Source organism: Camellia sinensis, chromosome 4, assembly GCF_055761805.1.
Source record: "Camellia sinensis isolate YWXY chromosome 4, ASM5576180v1, whole genome shotgun sequence".
Classification (NCBI taxonomy): Eukaryota; Viridiplantae; Streptophyta; class Magnoliopsida; order Ericales; family Theaceae; genus Camellia; species Camellia sinensis.
This window is the reverse complement of record NC_138964.1, coordinates 140,936,189-140,944,362: the sequence shown is the minus strand read 5'-3', so window position 1 is coordinate 140,944,362 and position 8,174 is coordinate 140,936,189. Positions and strand designations below refer to the sequence as shown.

At 28.7% G+C, this 8,174-nt stretch overlaps 1 protein-coding gene across 2 annotated transcripts in view; it reads left to right on the top strand.

The window, feature by feature from the left end:
- Positions 1-6,711: 6,711 nt before the first annotated feature.
- The window catches only part of LOC114312180 (uncharacterized), a 93,633-nt gene continuing 92,170 nt past the window's right edge, over positions 6,712-8,174 (top strand). The window contains exon 1 of one of the 2 annotated variants that reach the window (XM_028258384.2): positions 6,712-6,881. The gene's annotated coding sequence lies outside the window, so the exon portion shown is untranslated. The remainder of the gene's footprint in view (positions 6,882-8,174) is intronic. The other variant, XM_082866338.1, reaches the window with a different exon arrangement.

Sequence of the window (8,174 nt, the reverse complement as noted above, 5' to 3'; positions counted from 1 at the left end):
TTTTGCTCCCTTTTGTTTCTACTCGGAGGCGGTCACTGAATAATAAAATAATAAAAGCCCTATAGATGTATTTTCTCTTATTAAAATAGTAAAATGGAGTAATTTCCTGTTTAATTATTCTTATTTTTGCTTGCGCAGTTTAATTTGCTACGAATAGATTAAATTAGTAAGTTGTGATTCCAACTCTAAATCTCTGGGGTTAGGTCGTGACAATAGAATTTCCCACTGTGATAATATGATACACTAGGCTTGTGTCGTTGACGAAATTGAGTAGGGTCAGATCCAATTACATCTATTAAAAGCAATACAAATTGTTTAGGGCACTCAAGTCAAATGTCTAACAACCCCAAGCTTAAAACTTTTTAAACTGAAACGGTATTGATTTGTCTAAAAGAATATTTATTTGTCCAAAACTTATCTATATGTCTATCTATCCAAATACAACGTATATTTACATGTGTCACCTAGTTGTTCAAATATCGCCTTTTTATTCATCTATCTATTCATATTCATATTCATTTATTTGTCCAGTTCATCACCACCAATCGTTGCACCAGTGACTTTCCAATGACTTTTCTGACGCCAATAACTTTTTTGATAATTTTTCAACTCATATTCTTGCAACAAAAAAAGATTGAACATTGGACCAAATTATTGTCAGATCGAGTTGTAACTTGTTTAGGCATGTACATGCATATGTTTTAATTTGTTTGTCACACAGTATACATCAGTAGGAGTTAGTTTGTTAGATGTTAGTAGGAAATATAAGGGGTATCAAACTTCTCTTTATAGAATTTGAACTAGCAATCTCAATTATTCAATATTTAGATGAAAGAACAATCCTAACGTCAAATTTTCTCAAAAAATAAACATAATTGCAAACTTTTGATATGGGATGCGGTCATTACAAAGGCACTCATGCAAAATTGTAACGACTCCATCTCATATCGAATATTTTCATAAGTGATCTCAAGCATATAAGGCACCACTAGCTTTCTACTAAATAATTTGAATCTAAATTTTTGAGTCATGTTGGTAGATCCACAAATTATTTAGGCCACTAGGTAATGGGGCATTACAAACTATTTCTCTCTCCCTTAATCATTCTCCCAATTGTTCCTCATTAGTTCGGTTCATCTAGAATAAGCCTCCAAAACCCATTATCAGTTTATTCCAACTCAAAAGAAAGATTCAACCCACCCAGCAAGCTCAAAATGCATGGGAAATATCATTCTTCCTCTCTATTATCTCTCTCTTTTTCATACTTTTCTCTTTTTTGATGGAAGGCAGTTCTTTTTTATTTTTTATTTATTCTTTTTTGATGCTTGGCATGAACCAATCAGCCTATAAAAACATGATTACTTTTATCAAAATACAAAAAAGAATAGAGTGGGCCCCTCCTCATCCAAACCCTTTGTTTCTCCACTTGGATGGCCATACTAGCATATGTTGTATCAGGTCAATCGGATAACAGCAATTATGTATTTGAATTAATTTTATATAAAAAAATTGACAATAAAAAAATAAATGGTTCATATAAAATTAATTCAAACACGTAGTTGTCGTTATTTGATTGACTTGATTTTTTTATAAGAATAATATATACTCGACGAACCCTAAAATATAAATGGTTCAGATTATCGAAATGAGGCCCAAAGTGGGCCCACGAAGAGGACTGAAGAGTCCAGTCTTGATCTCCAACCGGAGACAAGTTAGACCCTTATTTTATATGCCCATTTGAATCTATCTTGTAATATGTTCCATAATATAATCTAATTTATTTTTTTAATATTTATTTATTTATTTTTAGTTCTGTAATTTATTCTATATTTCATTATTTAATAATAAAAAAATAATTGGTTTATCATTTCTGTTTAATTTTATCCTATACATTTTTCTAGTATTATTATGGAAAAATGCCAACAATCTTAAAACAATTTTTTATAAATAGTTTTGTTAAAATAATTTAATTTTTATTATAGTTTTATTCCAGTGATTCTTAGAATTAATTTAATTGCCAAGAATTATTGGATTGGAATTGTTCATTTCTAGTAATTTATTCATGCAATTTATTTTATGTTAATTAGTTGTTATTTCATGAGTAATTTGGTTATTAGTGCATAAGTTACTAAGAATTGATAAGATAAAATAAGAATTTTATTTCTCAAGGTTCGTACTAATTTATTTGATTTGTTTGTTATTTATTTTGTTTTGTAGCTAGCTTTCTCTATAGGTTTAGCTAAGTAGGAAAGGATGATACATATGAACAAAACAAATTAGAATTAGTAAATGAGATTACTAATTTTTGTTTTGAACAAGATAACCTAAGCATGGATGAAAGAATTGGACCTTTAGATTTTTTGAACAATTTGTGAACTTGTCTATTCACTTTAAAGTTTAGATCTATTTCGGATTTATTCCGTATGTTGTTTTGAAAGTTTGATAACAATTTTGATTTAATTCGATTAATTAAATTTTGAAAAAATCAAAGTATTGGAATTCGTGTTTTGAAAATTTCAAGAGATTTGTCTAATCGAAAGGTTTTAGACGGTATAAATTATCTCCAAACAGGTTTGTTTTAAGAGAAATTTAAGTAAAATAGTTTCAGTTTTTCTATATAATAGTTTTATTTTTGTGCTTGCTTATGATTATGTTGCATTATCACATGGTGGTATAACTTGGCATTGTAATGATATTAACTCTTATTCATTCTATTTATTTTTTGTTGTATCAATTGTGAATTCTTTAATTTATTAATGTGTAATCATGGAAATTATTCCAAAATATTTTTGTATTCATGGAATGATAAGTGAAGTTTAACTTTATTGCTATATATATATTTTTTCAATTTTCAAAAAAAAAATATTTTTTTTTTATTTTTTAAAATAATTATTTTTTTATTTTTTCAATTTTTTTTGAAAAAATATTTTTTTTATTTTTTATTTTTTTAAAAAAATATTTTTTATTATTTATTATTTTTTCAAAACTTTTTTTTTTCGAAAAATATATTTTTTTATCCAATTTTCTAAAAAATATATTTTTATTTTTTATTTTTGGGCAAATTACACAAATAGTCCCTATAATTTGGGATTTGTGTCATTTTGGTCCCTAACTTTTCAATTGTGACACATTTGATCCTGAATTTTAAATATTGTTTCAAACAAGGACAATTGAATATATAATTAGATTTTTCACGGATAAAATTGTTAATTTGATAAAATATAAACTAATTTGACAAAAATAAATGTCAAGCAAATATTTTCAAATTAGTTTGTGGCCGGAGTTGACCGGAGAGTGGCGCTGGCGGTGGAGGTTGTGGCCGGAGCTGACAATGGTTGCGTTGGGAAGGTGGAGGGGGTTCAAAGAGAAAATGAAGGGGCCTCATTTAGTTGGATGGAGGTTTAAAGAAGTGGGGGGTCCAAAGAAGAAAGGAATGTGCCAATAATAACACTCTTTTTAAAACTCTAAAAATTGCTTTCAAAATATACAATTCAAAAACTAGATTCAAAACTCTTTTTAAAATTCATAACTAAACAAGTTTTCAATTTTCAAAATATTTTTCAAAAACTTATCTTTCAAAATATAACACAAAACTCTCTTAAAAAAACTAAACCATAGGGAACCTAATTGTTTGTCAAATTTTCATGGCTATATTTCTTCTGAGACTTTCATGGCAATGAGTTGGTAATTTTAAATATAGAAAAATTTTTATGGGATTTGAAACATTCTCTTTATGAGAAACTATAAAAACAATGGAAAATATCAAATTTAAATTAAGCAAAGAGTGCTGCTATTAGCACCTACCAAAATTCTTTAGACCCCCCATTTCTTTGGACTCTAACCCTAAACCCTAAATTTTAATAATATTTTTTTGGACACCCCACTTATTACCAAATCTACCCATATTCACAATGAAATGCACACCCACCTGAATCCATTCCAATTCCCTCTCTTCTCTCTCTCTCTCTCCTCATCAGTGATGTCTCTTCTCTCTCTTTTCTTTCACTCTCTCAAAACCCCTTTTGTTCATATGAGAAAGTGAAGATTTTTCTCTATCTTCTCTCTTTTTTCTCTCTCTCTCTCTCTCTCTCTCAAAACCCCTTCAAAACCCTAGTTTTTTCTCTCTCTTCTCTCTTCAACATTAACCACATCTAAAAAGTGGTTCCTGAAAACACAATGCATTTACTTGTGAGGTTGGTGTTCTTCGTTGATTAGGATTTCGACGACGTGGGTCTCTTTGGAATTTGCTATTGATTGGGAAATTCAGATGAGAAAGTGAAGATTGATGCGAATTGTAGGAATAGAAAACAATGTATATATATGGAAAACTAATCTCCATAATATTTTCATAATATTTTCAGAATAGAAAACTAATCTCCATATTTTCACAATGAAAAGCACACCCACCAAATTTGTTCACCACTGTGTAGCCGAAAAAATGTATTTTGTTCAGAACTATTTTACCGAACAATAATGATCCTGTCAGCACTGTATGTCCGAACAAAATTTGTTCATCACTGTGTAACTTGAATCCATTCTAATTCACAACTTAAAATAACATGAATTAAATCCATTCAAAATACATAACTTAAATCCATTCCAATTCACTCTTTTTCATTCTAAGTTAGTTTAACAAAGAAAATTACATAACTGACTATCTGCATTAATGTTCGGAACTTATGTATTGAACGAAAGGATTATGTTCAGTACCGTGTTATCGAACATAATTGTAACAGTCAGCAAACCAGTACCGAACAGCTCGAACGAAACAAGAACGGCCGAAAACGACCGAGAATGTTAATACAAGACAGATAAACGACCGAGAATGTTGTCCTCGTCCTCCATTGCTCTACACAGTGAAATAAGTGATGAAGTATACGTTATACTTGAAGCAAAACTTTCAAGTTCAATAGCGTTGATGATGGTGATGAAGATGACACATTCATGATTTAATATGATTATGAAAAATAATAGATTTAGGGTTTATGTTAATTGGTTATGAAAAGTAATAGGTTTAGGGTTTACAAACATGAAATACGTATAGTTAGAGTTGGAGGTGGGGGTGGAGGTGTGGGTGGGTGTCTAATATTATAGAGTATTAGTTATTATTGATAGGTGGGTGTTCCATTTCATAATGTCTTTTACTGTAATTTTACTTTAGAGTATAATTGTAATAAAAAAAAATTATAAAATGAGGGGTCCAAAGAATTTTGACAGGTGCTAATAGTAGCACTCTAAGCAAATTCATCCCAAACGCTTTTCGTTATATTGTAAAAAAAAAACACACACACGCTAAATTATCATCAATACAACATTATGATTATTCATTTATTTAAAGAAATGATATAATTACTAATAAATATAAAAAATAATCCTTAAAAAAGAAAAAAAAATTAAATTTTAAACAAAACTGTGTATAGCATAAGTAGAAAACTAATTGTTGTAAGGAAAACTCTATTCATACAAAAAAAAATTAAGAGAAATTACAAAAAAAAAAAAAAATCACAGAGTTTGACCAACGTATCAAAATAAATCTTGAATTTTAATTTTGTCAGTTTAAATCTTGAATTTTTCATTTGTTTTCAATCTAAATTATTTATTTATGTTAAGAAAAATTGACAAAAAAAAATTTTAATCATTAAATTTAATTTAAAAAGGTACACCTATATTAAGTTTATTGACTAAAATATTATTTTTTTGTTGTTTTTCTTTAATAGAAATAGACTAATGATTTAGATTGAAACCGAATAATAAAATTACTATTTAAATTAATAAAATTAAAAATTCATGATTTATTTTGTTATAAATTCTTTTTTCTTTTTTTTTTAATATTCCCAAAAGTTTAGACAATAAATTTCATAAGAATGATGTCACAATGCCTTGTAAATAAATTCATTTACTTCAATAACTATTTATTTTAACGTGAAAGATTTGTAATTAACTATTTATTTTAACGTGAAAGATTTGTAATGAATCATATTATTTATATAATTTTTTATTTATTTATATACCATTACTCTTTTATTATATTATATACATTGTAACAATATTAACCATTATTGGCCACTGAAATTGCTCTAGGCATGCAATTGTAATGGTAGGACGGGCTGCTAAAAAAAATGTTAACAAAGAGAGAGAGGATTTTATCGGGTAGTGGCCAGGTGAATAACGCACCTGCATTTTACATGAAAGAGCATGCCACAAATTTTAGAGAGCGTGAATAATTTCAATTAAGACGCTACCTCTTATATTGTGACATGTGGGTAAGATTCATTTACAATCAATTATCTCATAGGTCTTAATCTCATGTGTCATGATATTTTCATGGAACGTTCTTTTTCTTAATTAAAAAAAAAAAAAAAATTGTGAATTGCGTCAACAGTGTAAAATAGGTCTGTTAGAGGGCATTATATTATGAAGGGATATTTACGTGTAAGTTTTAATAAATACACTTGTTATTTAATAGGTTTTATAGAAAAAATTTGTCAAAAAAATTCATTAATTGTAAATTTTAAAGATAATTTATAAAAATTATGACAAAAAAAGTCACTAATTATCAATTTTTAGCGACATATATAAAAAATTATCACAAAAAAATTATTTTTAGTGACAATATTACTAAAATTTATTTTCAATAGAACTTGATAAGAATTAAGTCTAACTATTATAACCTATTAATAATTTACTTTACATCATTTGAAAAGCACACTGTAAAACATTTGTTTTCAATCTGTAACCAAACAACTCGGACGATTTGCCCTTATTCCGGAGTAGGGTTACTCTCTTCGTCGCCAATCGTCCCCGCCAGCCAGAGAGAGAGAGAGAGAGAGATCTTCTTAAGGCGCCAAACTCCAAACTCTGCGTCTCCAAACAAAAAACGGGTAACGACTCAAACCGTGTCTTCTCTCAATTGCACACTCTTTTTCCTACCTCTATTTCTCATTTTCTTGCCTCGTTTCTGCATAATTTTCTTGCTTAGCTTTTGAATTTCGTCCTGACTATGCTCTAGTTTGAGGAACACAATATATTCGAGTCTTTTGTAAAACCAATTTAATTTATATCTGAATTGGCTGTAATGACTTTTTTTATTCACAATCTGAAACCCACCTTATTTTGAACCTTTTTTTTCTTCTTTTGTTTCATTGGTATTTTTATTTGTAATTTTAATGCAGTTTTTCTTTTGGGTAGCTCGGTATTGATTTTTTAGTGTCAACTTTTTTGCACTCAATCACTCTTGTACTTTTTATTTTTTTATTTTTGAATTTTTGTAATAAAAGCGTGATTTGGCCCAACGGTAAGGTTTGCTAACATGGTATTGGGTGGGTTCGAGAGGCTAGGCTCATTACATTAAAAAAAGAAAAGAAAAAAAGATATGGGAATTTACCATAAATGAATAATTGAGTGTGAGAGCCAAATGCCCTGGGATGATTTTTAATGTGTCGGTGATTTTGACCAGATTGGTTGATCAGCCTAATCAAATTGGCGCGAAACTTGAGTTCTCAATAAGAGGCGCAAAACGTGATTGAAACATAATAAAAGTATCCAAAGTAAATATATATATATATATATATGTTGAAAGTGAGAAGGTCAAATAAATATAACACACATTGAGAATCAAATAACATCACAACCTTTATATTTATAAATATAAGTTCAACCAACATTTTCTCAAATCATCGAACAGCAAAATTTTGAGAATCAAAACATAAAAGCTGAGCCAACATTGAATTAAATCTATTAATTTTCATCCATGTTTAAAAAGCAACATCCATTAGGTTGTTCATTGAGTTACATTAAAAAAGTAGCATCCAAAACTAAATGCACAGGTGTGTATTGTTGTGCAAATTGCCCACTTAAACAAAAATAAAGAAGTGGAGAAACATTTTTGCATAGTAGAAAGATGGAAAGAAGGTACAAGGAGCGATCCTTGAGATGAAGATTGAACACAAAATCATCATTGTCGTGATTAATGATGAACCGAATGGGGAGCTAGCAAAAATCATCGGAAGGAATAGGTATCGAAGCTACACAATGGAATAGATCTGGGGTAATCTATTGGGCATTACAAGTATTTATAGAGGTTAGTAAAAGGATCAAATATGGTTAATTCTTCATAAAGTACATAAATAGTTCTTTAATTTTTTTTTTCTTTCAAAAATTCTCAAGCAAAAGAG